The sequence below is a fragment of the Anguilla rostrata genome, chromosome 16 (genome assembly GCF_018555375.3).
Source record: "Anguilla rostrata isolate EN2019 chromosome 16, ASM1855537v3, whole genome shotgun sequence".
NCBI classification, from domain to species: Eukaryota; Metazoa; Chordata; class Actinopteri; order Anguilliformes; family Anguillidae; genus Anguilla; species Anguilla rostrata.
The window spans coordinates 20728948-20746902 of NC_057948.1; the positions used below are offsets into that span (position 1 = coordinate 20728948).

Here is a 17955-nt window from a genome sequence, read left to right on the forward strand (position 1 = left end):
ACCACTGCAGGATCAGAATAAAGGAATTGCAGTCATTTTGGATACACAAACTGTGTTCTTTGACTCATATGTGAAATGGCTTGTCAGAACTCCATAAGGCCAGCCTAACATGGTTTGAAAACTTGTCAATGAAAATGGCTTTCATTTAATTTATTTTGATGATTTTGCTGCATAAACTACTGAAATCATTTTACTAAACTTTACTTTTGTCCATCGCATGCCGAGCGGTGGTCCGTCCATAGAAGACATGGAGGATCGTCCCCCTCAAAAATTTGATGGGGGGACAAAAATGTATCAAAATTACAATGCCAAGCATTTATAAGCATCTAGAATACACAAAACCCTCATTGCCAATGTTAAAATCTCAACAGTGGTCTCTAGTGCAGTGGAAAAATGCCATAAGCATCCATTCAAGTATAACATAGTAACCTTGGCTTCTCCTCTCCTAGCTTTTACATTAGGGATGGCTTCCCTAACCAATCAGCTGTCTAAATGAAAAAAATGGCATACTGTACAACCAATTAAAGTAGCCTATACAGGAGGGGCTTATTAAGTGCCACCATGTGTACAAGCTTTCATGCTCAGTTATAGAGTTATTCTTTGTTGGAGGAGCTTGGCTGAGGAACATGTTTGACACTTGAAGAGGTTTAAACAAAAGTTCCAGTAATGAACACTACATGAAAATGTCCATTTGAATACACTTAAATCATATTTCAACAGCATTGCAGCTGGTTACAGTAAATACACATTATTTGGATCGAAACATTGATTAAGCCCTTAAAAAAGAAATTGCATATACATACATTCTAGTTTTGCATTTGATAGCTCCTGGGGACAGTTGTGTTTATGTTGGTTCAGGTTTGTGCTTTTAAGCTAAACATGAAAAGCAGGCTCCTAATAGGCTATTAAACCTGATTTGGTTTTACAGCTTACAATAGTAGCATGACGGAAATTGACCTCAATTTGTCATGCAGTTTAGTGAAATCGAAATTATTTTAAATATACCACATTGCATTCAGAACTTAGCCTTGAGAACTAATTTAAGTGCAATTTCCCCCTTCTATATTTAATATATTCTCTGTTTATTTCCTGCAACTGTGAAAATGCTGATGCAAAATGAAGCACAAGATTCACAGTAATAACATTTCACTCGTACATGTGTTACTCAGCATCTCCATTATATTTGTCAAGGGAGACATGGAGAGACATAGGCATTGCTGCAGCTGTTATTCCCTATAGATCTTACCCCAGAAGGGTGTTTCCGCTGTAGGCTGATCAAAGATACTCAGTATATGAAAGATCTTTTCCCTGTAGTGTCAACAACAGTAGACCTGGAGTGGCCTTCCCCTCCCTCCAATGTGAAAGGCTCCACTCTTGGAAGGTCCATTTCTGCCCAGTGCTCTGGCTCACATGTTATACAGGCCTTGTGATTTATAGAACAGCAAGAGGAAGAGAAATGTTAAAAGGGGGTAAGCCATAAACCGTGTGTGGGAACAGCGAACAGAATCAAATCACTGACAGAAAATGCTTTCTGTTGTGGTGAGGGAATTCAGCGGGTGACTTGCATATTAACAAGGGAGCAGTTTAGTTTATGAGGCATTGCTGTGGCCTATTCACAAACTGTTACCCTGAGATATCGAGATAGACACAGAGAGAGAGAGAAAGAGAGATAGAAGTGAATGAGAAAAGGACAACACGTGGAGAGAAAGACAAACAGTGGAGGGAGAGATGAAAAGAAAATAAGAGAAATATGCAGTCAGAATATAGAGCCAGTTTGTATTGTCCACTGGCACTTTACTCTGTTCCATCATATACACATACTGAGAAAGTCACAGAAAATATCCATGAGAATAGCATACGGAGAGAAAAAACAAATACATTTTACAATTGATTTGAGGAAAAAAACCTATTTGTTATAGTTTAGCAATAATATCTTTGATTTTCATGATAGAAATGTATGAGGGGTGGAAGTAACAGAAATGATGAATAAAATGCTGAATTTATTAAATTGCAATTAAATAAAAAAATTGCATCAAATAAAATACAATTAAACTAAATATTCATTAAAATAAAAAGCAATTAAATATTAATTAAATATTGTGAGAAAAGGTTAGAGAAGGAGCGTTACATGGCCAAAGATAATGGCCAAAAAGATACTCTTTGGAAAAAGGAGGAAATTATCAATGCATCATAAAAAAGGGTTTAGTTTTCCATTCAAAATTATGAAAACATACAAGTGGAAAAAAGGTAGGGATCTAAGGCACTCTTGATGGTAAAGTTAAATATTGTAAATATTATACGTGCCCCATGTTAGCTAAAGTTATATAAAGTATAACCAATATAGTTAGGCCTAAAAAAAATAGGTAGACGATCCCCAAATCAGGGGTGTTTCTAGAATGGTTTAAGAGATGGGAAATTCTGATCACGAACATGGGGTAGTTGCTTTCCCGTATTTCGAACAGTGAATAAATTGATTGCCAAAGGATTCACACTTGGGTGTGGTGGTTCAGACAAGATAAATGGGTGGGCCAGCACAGGATACTATTAGCTAAATGCAACAGTGACTGGAACTGGAAACTAAAATTGCAAGCTAGTTATCATTCACAGCTACAGTGAACGCAACATACGTGCCGATAACGCCGTACCCTAACTGCTTACCTATGTGACACCAGTTAACCTACAGCAACTCTCAAATTGTCAAGAGCATAGATGTAGGCTACGCCGGTGGGTGGGATAATTTTATTGACACTTTAGGAAAATGTGAAACTGCCATTGAATTGATAAACGTGGTGTCGAAAGCTGCATCTAATTGATAAACGTGGTGTCAAAAGCTGCATCTAATTGATAAACGTGGTGTCGAAAGCTGCATCTAATTGATAAATGTGGTGGCGATTGGAATTGCAGCGTATCAAATTTAAATAAATAAATAAATAAATAAATCAATAAATATCAAGGTGATCAAAAACAATATTTCATGTGCATTGAATTTTATTTGATGGAATATTTAATTTAATTGCACTTTTTGTGATGCCATTTTTAATTTGATTGCATTTATTTTATTTAAAGTTTAATTTAACTGCAATCTAATCAATTCAGTGTTTAATTAATAATGTTTGTGACTTCCATCCCTCATAGAAGTTTCCCTGCCAAGAGTACTAATAAAAAATTAAAAACCTAGGAAGTAGGAAGAGAAAACAAAGTTTTAAAAAGTCATACTTAATCAGGAGCAGTTGACAGAGGACCGCAGTCTCCTTGACAAATCCCATAGCTTTGGTTGTTAGCTTACATGTAAAGTGGATTACTGCTGCAGTCCCTTTCATTTTCATTCAGAGAGAAAAAGCAAAAGACTGAAATTTGTCTCACAAACAAAAAGAAAATAGGTGTTTGGTGGCCTTTGTGGTATATTATTTCATCAGAAATGTACTTTTAGAGAACATTTCTATCCTGGGATATTTGTCTTCCATCCTTAGCTGCTTTCCAAAAGGGAATCTTATTAGTTGTATGTTCAGACCCTGTCATTGAAGCCACAGGAACTAGGTTCTCTATTTGAATATAATTTTTAAAAAAGAACATTTCCTTTGGTTGATTACATCAAGCAGATATGTAAAGAAACAGGATCTTGAAACCAATCAACATTCAACCAATACACCATCAACATTTCTCTGAGAAGAAATCCATCTTGAGTGATTCAAGAGGGTAACTAATGTTACCATAGTCAGAGGAACACAAGCTTTTTTCAACCTGCAGCAAAATGGCCGGCATGTACTTTCAGGGAGGCGTAAACAATGCAAAACCTATAATTGCAATGTCAGTCATGGGGAGTTCCCAGAATACCAAGCAGGAATTCATATGCAGACATATTTGGAACTAGAGGTAGCGTCCCCTGCACTAAAGAGCCAAGAGTCACAGTGCCCTCTGCTGGTCAGAGATACCATGAATCCAATTTCCAAGTCTCTCTCTCTCTCTCTCTCTCTCTCTCTCTCTGCTCAGTGTAGCATCAGCAGAGTGTTTGACAATTATGGCGCTGCAATTGAGGAACACAAGAAAAGCAATGTGCACCAAAGCCATGTCTCTAAGAACAATGTACCAATGATTTGCTCTGCATGTCTCCAGATTAATGGCTGTGATATCTGTCCCCTTTTATAATTGAGCATGGGTGAAAGTAAAGCCCTTCCTTCGGCACTTTTGTCCTATCATTCTTGAGAAGCCTGACTGAGCCATTTGTCAACAGAAAATAAAATAGCCCTGGGAAATGTATGCATTTAATTATAATTTTTATCACCTCTCAGCCCTCATACCTGTGGTCTGTGATTTCCCTAGATGTGACTGACCGGCACTAGTGCCCGAGTCAATAATGCTCTTTGATAACTGTGTGTTATCAGTGGAGCAAAAGGGGAGGGCAGGCTACAAGTCCCATCCCTCACACCTGGGGAAATCAAGACGGAAGTCAGCTATCAGAGACACTGCTCATCCAAGGCCCAGACCATGTCTCTGCTGAAGAGTTCCTGGTCACACTTACAGAGGCTGTGCTCAAACTGTCCTTAGAGAAATGAGCTGAATTTTACATGCTCACACATATAAACTCATGTATGCACATATGCACACACACACACACACACACACACACACACATACATCCAGACAGACAGACAGACAGACAGACACACGCACACACACACAAACTGGATGTAGTGAGTTTTCAATGCCAAAAAAATCATAAATACAGCAAGAAAGTTCACTACTTAAGACACAGCTTGTGTGATAAATTAGACAGTTGCATGCATAGAATATTAAACCTTTTGACATTGAATTGGTCAGGTGAAGATACTTCACTTCTTTATTGTGAATAAATTAAGGGTGGTTATTAACATCATTAGCTGAGTAGAATTAAGATACCTCATGTTTATTTAAATCCCCAGGACTCCAGTTTTGATGGTAAATTTTTGAAAAGCAACATTACCCTCTTCATGCAGCTGTTCAAGATTGATTATAAACATAGAACACAAAATAAATTAGTTGTATTGGCATAATTTCCCAAATATTTAAATTTGCCATCATACAGCACAAATACAAGCGTTTGAGATTTTGGATATGCACTCAATATGGCACAAAGTTTAAACCTAATCACATTACCTAAATAGATTTTATCTGTGTAACGTTCAAATATATGTAATTACAACAGTAATGTACAAACTGTAAGATGTATTCACTTTTGGGAATGGATGATTCATTTCAATTTATACCGAACAAATTGCACTCCACTAATACTGTATTGATTTCAAAAAACAGCACATGGACACCTCTCATCAGTGACAGAAAACATCTTATCTTGCAGGTAGAATACTGGGTGAGTGTCTGTAGCCAGAGTTCATCATGAGTATTTGATGTAGTGTTATGAAATTATATTGAATTATATTTATGTCTTTAACTCTTGAATCTTGAAGTTAATGCAGCCAATACCTCTTACTGCCGAGTGTAACTTTTCACTCTTCTGGACTGGATACCCCTTCAGTAAAGTTTCCTGAAATGAATATTAAATGAATGGACTTAATGTGCCGAAAGGGCTTTTGGGGCTGAGAGAGGAGCAAGAAATAAATTTTGGTATTTGGTTGGTTTTCTGTTCTGTTGGTTTTCTCTTTTTGTGTAGAAAAATAACAGGCATTTTTTTTCTTTGTCATCTTCCAAAATGACCCTTAAACTGTTTCAATCCATTAAGCATTCTTTGGTAAAACCACAGCGGGTTCTCTAACTGCCTGATGTACTGCCATCAAACCATCCATCGGGATGAATTTGTGAATCTGTATGTAAGATGACTAAGGATGAGTGGAGAGTACAAGATCAACAGAAGTTCTTGTGAAAAAGGCTGCTGGCATCTCTGCTGAATCCAAATCGTACAAACCCTCCAGCAGGGGAGTAATGCTGTTAGCAGAATCAATAAGCTTACATCTTCATCTGAGCCAACCTAAGCCATCTTAGCCTGTTTGACTCAGGCAGAGAGGAGATTGGAAGGCCAGACATGCTGAGAGCCAGGAGATGTCATCAGCCGCTGAATGACACTGGCACTCAAGTGCTACAGACTGCCCATTGACCCAGTTCTCCCGAGCTGGCTCCATAATTTGTCTGCTGTTATTGCCATTGCACCATGCTATCTGCAGTTGAAGTGGTATTAGGCAGAGCCTTCATGCAGTGGTTTGAAATATATTATTGTGGACATGCACAGATCCTGCTACAATTGCAGAGACTTCCTTTGGGAGGTCATTGTGAAAAGTAAAAAGGAGACAAAAAAGCTGTGCCATCATATTTCCACATTTGCCATTTTAAAAACACATTGCTAGCTTGTTTTTAACAATGAAAATTCTTATTTTCCTCGGGCTACCATTTTGTCCATGTAAGTACTATAAAACCTTTAATGTGATTACAATATTGTACATATAGACAGCTGCAAAAGGGATCCTTTGTACGTTGCCCAACCTTGAAATGAAACATCAGAGTTCGGACACAGCAGGTGACAGGTTGCCAATCTATCACAGGTTACACACACCATTCACTCATCATTCACTCACACACTATGCCTATGGGTAATTTAGAGTCTCCAATTAATCTAGCTTCATGGCTTTGGACTGTGGGAGGAAACCCGCGCTCACACAGGTTGAACATGCAAACTCCACACAGAAAGGCACAGGCCCACGGTGCTACCCACTGCACCACCATGCCAACCCTGAATGCATAATGTATTCCATAATAGCAAGGTAAACCAATACAAATTGTTGTCATAGTTTGGGGTTTCCTGTTTAGATTATTGTTCTTTTATCCAGCACTTTTAAGGTAACATGTGTGGAAACTGACACACAACTGGGTCACCTAAATCTGCCTCACACCACAATTGTTATTCTTTCACTATAGCAAGAACATAATGTTTATTATAATATCAAAATGGCAGTTGTGAGAAAAGCACATTTAAATGCAGTGGACTGCCACTGACACACTGTGATCAATCGTTTTTTTTTGTCCAGATATCCTCCTTGGCACACTACGCATAAAATAAATGTGTGGTGGGGTCAATATTCTTTCAGGAAGGGGAGGAGGCCTTGAATGTTTTGAGAGTGGAGGACTCTTCAATCAGACAGCACATGATTGAAGCCCCATTGTGTACACAGCTCGAGTGGAGAGGACAGCCAAGAGCCTAACAGATCACGGCCCAGCAAGTCACAGTTTGTACAGAAAGCCAGTCCTCAGTTATTCTGAGCCAAAACATCTGCAATTCCCTGCCTGAACATTTGTGCTTTTGAATTAATCCCAGCTTTGCGCTTCTAAATATATTTTATTGTGGGGGCATAAGGCTGTTATTGAGCCACATACAATCTGAAATAAAGGCCTTTAAATTGAGTTTGAATTTAGAGAGAGACAAGACTGAGGCAAGCAGGGTATCGAGGGGTGGACAGGAGATGAGTCCAGGCAGATTCGATCAGGCAGGAGATTGAATCGAGCAGAAGAAACCTCCTATGCAGTGGCATCACCTGCTGTGTCCGAACTGTAATGTTATCATCGGGTGTTAAAATTGTACTTGTCACTGTCCCACCACAAAAAAAAAAAAAAAAAAAAAAATGATACTGCGAGTAAATGACTTGGTTTCATTTCAAGGCTGGGCAATGTCCAAAGCATCCCTTTTCCCCTGGTCCATGTGACTTTCCACCAGACTGAGCTTTTAAGCAGGAGCTCCCTCATGTTTGGTTCGGTCCAGCCGAGCCAAATGGTAAGAGAGGAAAAATAATTGTATTTCTTTTTCCAACAACTTCCCTTTTTTATGGAGAAATTACTCCCAAACTCCAGTCTGGGACTGTCTGCCCTGAACGAGATTCCATTGCAAACGTAATAGTGAGGTACATGACTGCATGTCTCTCAAATTTATTGTTTCATCTCATGGAAGCCCTTTTAATTGAAAAGGAAAACTCTGTTTTGCATGTAATTATAATAGGAGGGACATTTTTGTATGCATTCAGCAATAATCAGGCTAGAGGCAAATGCAAGCAGAATTGGCACAAGACACAAATGTGTTGAAGCCCGAGGGTTCTCAGTGGTACGTAAAACACATTACTTATTTAAAGAGGCCAGAGAAGTGACCTTGCATTACTTTACAAAAGCTAGAAATAAAAAGTCTCTAAATTAAAATGAAAATGCACTTTCCAGAAATGCACCTCGGCTTGCCCAAGCAGCCAAAACCGGGCGTTGTTTTTGAAGCTCACTTCCTGGTCTTGTTGAGAGACGTTGAGAGAAGTTGCTCACTAGCGCCAGTGCAGTTGGCTCCAGGATAGGTGTTTCACTCCATGGCTACATATATGCATATCAGACTCAAAGATGGCAGTGATCAATATTTTATATGTCGAGTTTGGCATCATTGTACAGATTAACTTCTTTCTCAAGCCTTAAATTGTATCCTGCTGGTGTATAAACAAAATCAGGAAGCAAACAGCCCGAGTTTGTGTTGCCATCACATCATAATGTGAGGATTCTACGCTAGAAGTCATACCAGTCTTAACTGGTACCATAACTGCAAAATCAATACATTAAGTCTTAGACCACCTGCATCAAAATGAAATCACTAAATGCTGCAATGCAGCCATGTTTCGTCAGATGGTTTGTGTTTTTGTCCTGTATTGCAGTTCTGCAAACCCATCCACAACTTCTATTCAATCAAATGCTCAAGATAAAGCTCTCGTTGTGAAACTCCTTTCTCCCTAGTGTATTGCAAATCTATGGGATGACAACCTTGCTGCCAAAACAGGAACCTTCTGTATCTGCTTCACCCAAAGGATGCCTTCTATGATAGCCAGTGCTTTCACTCTCTAAAGCTTTGGTGACCCTCTGAGATCAGTGAGGCCCCCAAACAATTTGAGGTAAGTGACAGTCGGGACTCCCAGGAATTCAGGGTACATGTGACTTAATTTTACAAGCAGTTACTGTGTGTTATTCACACAAGACATCTCATAAGGACAGGAACAAACATAAACTATCCAAAAAAAATTGAACTAATCCAAGAAATTCTAAGAGAAAGGCAAATAAGTATTGTATTGTATGTAATGCCCTGGGCTAAGATTCCCATGGTGAAGGCTATTACAAGATCCCATTAGTGTAAACTATGACCTGGGATTGTGTGTGTGTGTGTGTGTGTGTGTGTGTGTGTGTGTGCATGTGTGTGGATGCGTGCATGCGTGTGTGTGTGCCTTTCATAGTGTGAAAAATACTACAATTGGCACAATACAATTTAAAATTAAATAATAATGCAAATATCTATTTAATGTTCAAGCATGTATCTGGAAAAAATAATTGATTCAATGACATCCTGTAATTGTCGCTTTGATAGAACTTCAGCAGCAGTACAAATACTAGTCACCTGCTTGTAATATATATAATTGAATGTAATATCTATGCAAGTAAAGGACTCAAGCTCACACCAGCCAGTGTAAGGGTTCTTTGATAAATATGAACAGGTTTGGAAATACAAGCATTGCATTACAGAAACCCGGCAGCTTTTGTTCAGGTTCTTTATTAAGCATTCTTTCCATCAAAGTGAAACAAACTTGGTCACATCTTTGAGTCTTAATTAGATTTTATTTAATACCCTTAGTCATTAAGAGGAAAATATAAATAATAAATATGAATGCACAATACAGTTAGTTTATTTTTTGGGTGGCTTAAAAAAATAAATTTAAAGCAATTTTTTATTTTCTTTTAGAATTATGGTTTAACAGTTTTTTAATTTTTATTATTATTATTATTATTTTTTACAATGGATGGAAACCTACCCTTGTTGATGTAAAAGTGTAGGCTACAGTACTTTTATTTCCAGAATAGAAGCCGTTTTCACCAGTAAAACTGGCCTACTTAAAACATACCCTGGTGAGGGTTAAAAGCTTACAGCTAGCAAGGTCTTTCAGCACATTAAAAAACAATTATTTAATTGTGGGAGAAATACTACCGAGCTCCACTTCATCCTCTAAAGGCAAACAGTTCCATTCATTGTTCCTGCCCTGTGCCAGCAAAGAAAATGATTTACCAAGCCATTTAATCTGTACACTGGTGAACCCAAAGGTTTTTTTTTTTTTTTCCTCTCTGATTACAGAATTTTTTTTTTTTTCCCCAATGGTCGGCAGGAAAAAAAGACTTCTGTTCAGGAAGAGAAGTTAATGTGGAATAGAGTCAGGAACATTGGACTTCAAATCATTTTCATTACCTAAAATACATTTTTAAAGAATGAATACAAAAGTACACTATGCCTAAAATTCTAGGCTATTGTGCAACTAAACACAAAAGATCATACATATTAATATTTCAAACAAAGCCCAGAACAAGTTCCTGAAGGCATCGGCCAAAACTCATTAGCACTGCTGTATACCCTGTTGACTGTGGCACAAAATAAACGAGACGCAGTTGAGGTTTATCTCCTTTTATTGGATTAAGACTGTGTGTAACTTTTCTTGCTCAAACCTAGCACCATTTTAAATACTAACTTAGATTATTTTCATAATTTAGGCAGGACTAAAGAGAATACCCAGAGAATATGTTTTAGTGATGCTGACGAGTTGGAAAAATTAATAAAATCTTCTAAATACAGAAGAAAAAAAAAATGCCTCAACAAATGTGTATATTATTGTGTAATGTTACAGCTGAGTTTCTCAATGCTGTGCTGAAGCAACCACTCACACCTTCATGTGGGGCTCTCACGCTTTGTATTAAAATTAAAATGAAACATGCCACATACCATTAGAAAGCTTGTCCTGTCCTCCATGATAGTGGCATTTTGTGCATGGTTGTTGTAAATACCTACCCCCACTTTCTATTTGCATGTTCCTTGAACAATTCCTCAACCGGATTGTTCAAGACAATAAACATCTAACATTTTCAATAATGGTCACCTTTATGTGTAAAATCAATGGTGAGATTGTGTATTCCATATTTAGTCACAGACATTGATAGTAGAATGACGTGGTATAATTCCACAAAAATCCCTCTTGTTTATTTTGCTATTCAGTGAGCAGCATTTTTATTATTGTATTGGCATTGTTGGCTTTATCTTGTTATCTTTATATTGTTATCATGATGGAATACTAATTTTTAGTGGTAAAAGAATATTTTTTATGAACTCCCAAATGAACGCTATTATTCAGTGCATCGTGCTTGGGGGCCATAGTTGCAGGGAGGAGGTGCTTGTTGCATGGATTACCTACGTGACAATGGCTTCACTTAGAAACTCGGTATTTAGCATTGTTCTAGTGTAGCCTATTGTGTACTAATAAAGCTAAAATATGGAATTTGTAGTTTTCACTCATAGTTTGGTTGCAGGAGCAATGAGTGTCTGAGTTCAGCAACCTCAGCACATCAGGGCTTGTGCAAAGGGGTTAAGAATACCGCTAACTGTAGTTCAATGTTCTATATGTTGGCGTTACTCAATTATAAACTTATTATTGTTACAATTTAGTTCCAATTTTACTACACAGATATAGCTACAAAAAAGTGTCACCAGAAATTCCATCCACATTAAAATGTTCACTTTTGTTTGGACAAATGCATGTATGTGTTTAAACAATGTTTATGTTGGGTTTTTACATCAATAACTTATATAAATTTTATAACAGTTCATAAACTAAATTCTAAATTGTGATAACTATAATTTTTTCCTTTCTGAAAGGAAAATGCCATTAATCTGTGAGTATTGGCAGATCTTAGGATATAAATAATCAAGCAGGGTGATTGCATGGCCAATGAGACAATTTGTTGTTGTTGGAATATCTATTTACTACTGGTCAAAAGCATTGCACAAAATGTTGCTCCAGTATTCTAATATACTGTGAACTAACAGACCTTCTGAAATCACATTACATTACACTGTCAATAAACCAACAGCAAATAAAAAAACACATTTGTAGAATCTGAACAAAATCAAATGGCAGTTAAAGCTGATTAAATTTAGAAGGGCTTATGCATTATTTTAATTCAACTGTCTGCCCATACATCTCAGTCCCTCTCTTCACTGACTCTGCCAAAATGCCAAAATATTTCAATTCATATGAAAAGCAGATCCAGTGGTTGGACAGGACCCCAGAATTCCTGAGCATTAAATTGTCAGCCTGGGGACGTCTCCTACTAGAATATCCATGCACTGCTCACTTTCGTGTTTGCAGTAGTTCCAAGAACCATTCTCCAAACCCCCCGCCCCCCGCACCCCCCCCCCCCCCCCCCCACCACGCCCCCACCTCTCGCAGTCACCACCAAAAGTCAGTGCACTCTGAACTTTCAGCATGGCTTCAGCAAGGCAGGTCCCTTGAGATATCCAAAATCAGATGTTTCCAGGCAGTCCACTTAAGGCTGATAACTCACAGCCTTTTAGTTCTTAAATGGCTGGCAGGAATAGAAGGGGCTGGTTCATAATGGCAGTGCCAATGGTGGATTCCATGGAAGGAGTGCAGGAGTCCACAGGTACAAAAAATAAAATTGCAAGTATACTCAAAGCCTTCCAAAAAACATAAAAATCTCACATCAGACAACTCTGACCCAATGACAAGGATGTATCCTCTTGACCATTCTTTCAGAGGAGAACACGTTTCAATCTCCAGGTCCATTTCTCTCTGACCTGTAGTGTGTTAGGAAAAAAAAGTGTCTGCAGGTTTTGATGACATGCCTATTCAGGAAGATACTGACGTGTTATTACCTGTAAGTTATATTTTACAAGGTAATTTTCTTCACACCAGAACTATGCTACTCAGAGCTGGTAGGCACTGGCATGGCCCAGATTCAGTTCAGTAGGGTGTATCACTGCAGCAATAGCCTCCTCTTGCAGACGTCTTGCTCTTCACTAGAGAAAAAAACCCTCAGCTGGGGATGAAAATCACTGATCCAAGAAATACCTGACAGATGGATTAATCAATCACACGTGGGTAGCTGGTGTTTCAATTAAAAAAAATAAAAAGCTTGGTGCACCTTAACAGACCACGATCAAAACTTTTTCAATAGCCAGCCGGCAGAAAAGTTAAAGTTTCAGCGTGACATTACTCTTCTCAAGCAAATCTTTTGAATGGCTTTCATTGATATTTCATACTTTCACAATAAATAATTTCAGCAAATTTTCTATGACTATCTCTTCTGGTGAAGTTGTGTTACTGTTGTGCTTGGTAAGCATGCTAGCCAGCCAACAAGTTACAAGTAGGTTATGCTACATAGCACACCCCGATCAGTGGATATTTTCTTTTTCTCCTCTAGGCTATTGTCAGTGACTACATTTTTTTGTTGCAGTGCCCATTAATTGAATATCCATGCACCTGACCAGGATATGTCCAGTCAGCATATGGTGTGTCATGCCTAGAAAAGGCATATTTATTTCACAGAGTTGGTGTGTTGAGTTGTTTACAATGTAACATCAAATTAAATTAACAATTTTTTACTGTGTAAATCACCAACACAAATCAATACAAGGAGGGCATTGAAAACTGATAACTGCCATAGCAAACTAAAGAAAAGAACATTGAAAAGAAGTCATTTAGGTCTTTAAAAACGTCTAAGGGTATAAAGTCTTAGAAGTCTTCCAGAAGAAAATACCATTATATTTAGGTATGTGTAAGTATCACAAACAATTGCTCTAAACTGTCTCTAAATTGATGTTTAACTCTGCATCAAAGGTTATTCAGGTTCAGTATGCAAAGATTTTGAATGAGACTGTTGTAACAACTATTTTAGTTGTTTATTGATAAATGATGAGTAACTGTTAATTATTGGCCATTGCTACTTGTATAAAATGAGACAAGATTTAAATAAATATATGTGATTCATCAATGCTTCAGTTTAAACTGTAGTTGTAAAAATATCGTCATTCAACTATATACCAGTACCTCTCCTGCTGCTGTAACTTATTTGATTTGAGACAGGCATATTAATTAATGCAAGGAAAACCCTAGACAATATATACAAGCCAAACCTCCATTTCCTTTACAGCATGTTCTCCCAGTCTCAGTGAATAATATACTCCCACAGGTGGCCTTGCCACATATATTGTTAAAAATGTGGATAGGTGGAACACAACTGTTATGCAGAAGAAACTCCTCTTCATTCACGTACATTAAATTTGAATATTCAAAAGAGTTACATTGGCAAGATAATTTATATTTCCAGGTCCCTTTGAAGAGATGCAAGGAAAGGCCAGGAAGTAATCATAAAAAAACGAGAGAATATGTTTCTGTGTAATGAATTTATATATGGAATGATGGTTTGTTCTTCCTTGATATTGAATAACTCTACACTAGAAATAAATCATATGGCTGACAGAAATTCTTAACTCCCATCAACCTGGTGAATGAGAAGATAGTCGATACACTCATCACAGAGGTTGTTTTTTTTTAATTTAGCAATTCACAGTGAATTATTTAATCCATGTTAGGGAAGAAAGTGACATTTTAATCAAATCATTGGCCAGTCAATTGAAGGCAGCATGTCCGAGACATCTGACCTCTCAGCAAGTATTTCATATTTATCTTTAAAAAAAATGACTGATTCGTATCGATCATGTTTGTAAAAGCAATGGTGAATTTTATAACTACCTGTGTTTTGATTCCACATAGTAATGTATATATTGATGCATAACAATACTAAAATGAGGCAAAGTGATAAAATGTCCTCAGTGTTTAGAAGCAGTTTATCATCAAGCCCATTATCCTTATTTTTCAATGAGAAATTTAAGGGAGCATCACATTTTCTGCGTATTTCAACTTGAACTAAATCAAATATGTACAGTAACGATGCCCTGATTTCATACATAAAATTTCCTGAAATATGCCAATCTCAACTGTAGCAACCGCCAAGACTTAAGACACTGTAGTAAGCAGTGTCCCACTCCTGTGACATTCAGTCATCATTTTATTTATTTTCTTCTATCACACTCTTCTGATTCTTGATTATAATGGAGGTAGTTATTTAGGTTCTCAGTGTGACATGAAAAAAATAACATATGACACACACCTAAAAATACAAAAAACACCCTCCAATGGACAAAACTCCCCAGAACAGACAGTGGTAGTGTGATACATGATATGAAGTGATATTATAATGCAGCTTTGCAATCTTAGCGGCTGTTTGGGACTAGCTTTTTCACATGCCATTGTAATCGGAAAGGACTTCTCTACTGAAGCCAAAATGTCAAATAAACTCAATCAATTACGAGTAGCATATCAAGAGATGACAAAGCTCCCTATCCACATCCTTATTTTAAAGACACGGAGATGAATGTTTTATATCTCATCTCTCTGAATTAGTTTCTGTTGACCCCACTACTACAAATGCACTGCCAAAAATCAGACCAAAACAGCGAGAGAGAAAAAAAAAAAATTGCACCCTGAATCCAGGTATTCCATTTTTCTCAAAACAAAACTCACTCACATAAACCTGTGATCTTTCCTGGTAAAAAAAAAAAAAAAGCAACTTGAATGAATAGATCATCCTTGTTTAAACCCACAACTCTCTACATGCATTTACAGTTTTCTGTATAAGGATCTAAAGAGAGCAGGAAGGCATGTATGGCACCCGATGAACTGCATTTTGGAAAACGTGAAACAAAATAAATGAATAAATAAATCAAATCTGCAACCCAGCTGCTCCTGCCAGTAGTCCAGGGCTTGGAGATTGGGGGGATAAATGCCATCATTAGGGCCTCAGCGGATGGGGGAACAGCTGTTTTGTTTCTTCATCCAAAAGAGAACATTCTTCCTTCTGCACCGCTACATAAATATCTAGTCAAACAAATGTTCGCTCTGCAGCCCAGGGGAAAGTCAATAAACCCACAAATTTTAGGATAGAGGACTCCTCGAAAGCCTGTCCTGTTGCACCAGTGTTTTTCCTGTTACTCCTTAACGTATCATCCTTTTGCTCAGAACCCAATGTCAGGTCATAATCAAGATGCCCTTCATATCTAAATCCCTTTGAGGAGAACAGATGAAAACAGACGCTGTTTCTTACATTCCACTAACTGTGCCATTACTATTCATATACAGTCATGTCTATTTGTTTTAATCATTCCCTAAATGAAGTTTGAAAATCCATAACGCGGTTATTAGGAGAGGCCATTTGCACTAAACTAAATGGGCCAGCTTATTGCTAACCATAACTCGATATCATAATGAAGTTGAGTTCAACCCGGGTAGAAGGGACGATAAAAAGTGATCTGACAATATTATGTAATAAATTGCATCTCTCCTGTGTTCATGGACAAGCAACATGATGACTATGTGACACATAATCCAGAGGTTTCTAATTAAAGTGACCTGTATTGTGAGCAAAATAATTCATCTTTTCACTAGTTCATTATTCTCAATGGTCCCAGTCATAATCTTAATAAAGACTGGAAAAGAACACATTGTATAATTGGGTCTAAAGCCCTTTGCAAACACAAATTGCTTCATATGAAAATCTTTTTCTTGAAAAGTGAGTCTGTGGACAAATTGTTATCAGACTTGATAACTTGACAATTGATCTTGTTCATTTAGACAATGATCTTGAAAGTTGTGTACTTTCTGGTCTTGTGTATCCTGTTTGTTTAGTTGGAAGTAAAGCCACTTCAGCCCTGAATGACATGTTGAGCCATTTCATCACCATGAGGCACATCAAGCCCTCAGCACTGCTATTTAAATATTCAGTCAGTGCTGTTCCCATGGAAACCAGTTGACTTTTCGCCAGTATCCATTTAACATTGTTATAGTAGCACCACATTGATGCACACATTTGCAGATTGTGTGTGTGCAAGTGCAAGCTCTTTACATTCATTTTCAAGAAGGAATGGTTTCATTTTAAGACTATTTTGGATTAGAAGCAAATACATCTACTACTAAGATTATACTTCTATCCAACCGTACATAACGGTATACACAATGATGAATATTTATACCTCAGGAACCTGTTTGTGTTCTGTAATCAATAGAGTCTCCTTTTTCACATATGTGGTCATAAGGGACTTACACCGAATGCATGTACTTACTCTATCACATTCTCAATGCTCCTCATTTCTTAAATAGGCAATAATTGAATTGCAATTTTAAAAAGCTTGATGTGTACTTTTTAAGTAATATGATCAATAAACTTTTTTTATCGAAGCATGTTCACTGGGCACACAAAAATGCACATTTGTACAAACACAGTAACCATTTGATAATTTTAGACATTACTGCCACCTGTACAAAAATTAAGCATTTAGTTAAATTCACCTTTCTTAGCATGACAAGGTGTCAAATTTGGAAAATGTCATTTCATTTTTTCAAAGCCATTTCATCTCTAACTGGACAAGGGATACATTAATTTAACTTTAAATTTATCTGATCTCCTCATTGCACATTTCTGCATTGTCCAGTAAAACTGTTTGTATGTCAAATCTTACAAATGTCAAAAAGCAGTGATGTTGAACAGGCACGGATGAGAGGCTTCTTCATAAATGTGTACAAATCTTGACAGGTAAATCATGCATTTAATGAGTTGCATTGCTCATAGCATAGATAAGTTGCAAGCAGGCAGAATAGATCAACAAATTTACTGTAACTGATGTGCAACTGAACTGTATCCATTTGAAATAACCATTCTCACAGACATGGACTCCTCCTGGATCTGCTGCTTTCTTGCTATTTACTGACAAATCATTGACCACCTTAAATTAATAACATTATTCTCGTGCACAATAGTTACAGACTTACACTGTAAGGATGTACACAGAATATTCAACGAACTATGTAAATGGGAATAAGATTTGGTTATTCCTTTCATGACACATGTGAACAGCATAATCAGACTATAGCCTTAACCAGAATTAGGATCATTATTCAGAATATGGTGTGCATGTAAACATGGTCAATGTCTTTCACAGCTGAAAGCATCGACTGCAAACAGGAATGCCTTGAACATGTCCAGTTTAATTTCAATGAAAGGCTTCCT

The 17955-nt window shown here is 37.3% G+C and overlaps 1 long non-coding RNA gene across 2 annotated transcripts in view; it reads right to left on the reverse strand.

Annotated features, from left to right (window-relative positions):
* The window catches only part of LOC135242068 (uncharacterized), a 121370-nt gene that overhangs the window by 43196 nt on the left and 60219 nt on the right, over window positions 1-17955 (reverse strand). Inside the window, exon 3 of one of the 2 annotated variants that reach the window (XR_010326208.1) lies at window positions 12253-12628. The exons of the other annotated variant lie outside the window; for it this stretch is intronic. This is a non-coding gene — a long non-coding RNA (uncharacterized LOC135242068). Of the gene's footprint in view, window positions 1-12252; window positions 12629-17955 lie in introns of those variants that run through there. 2 annotated transcript variants of the gene reach the window in all.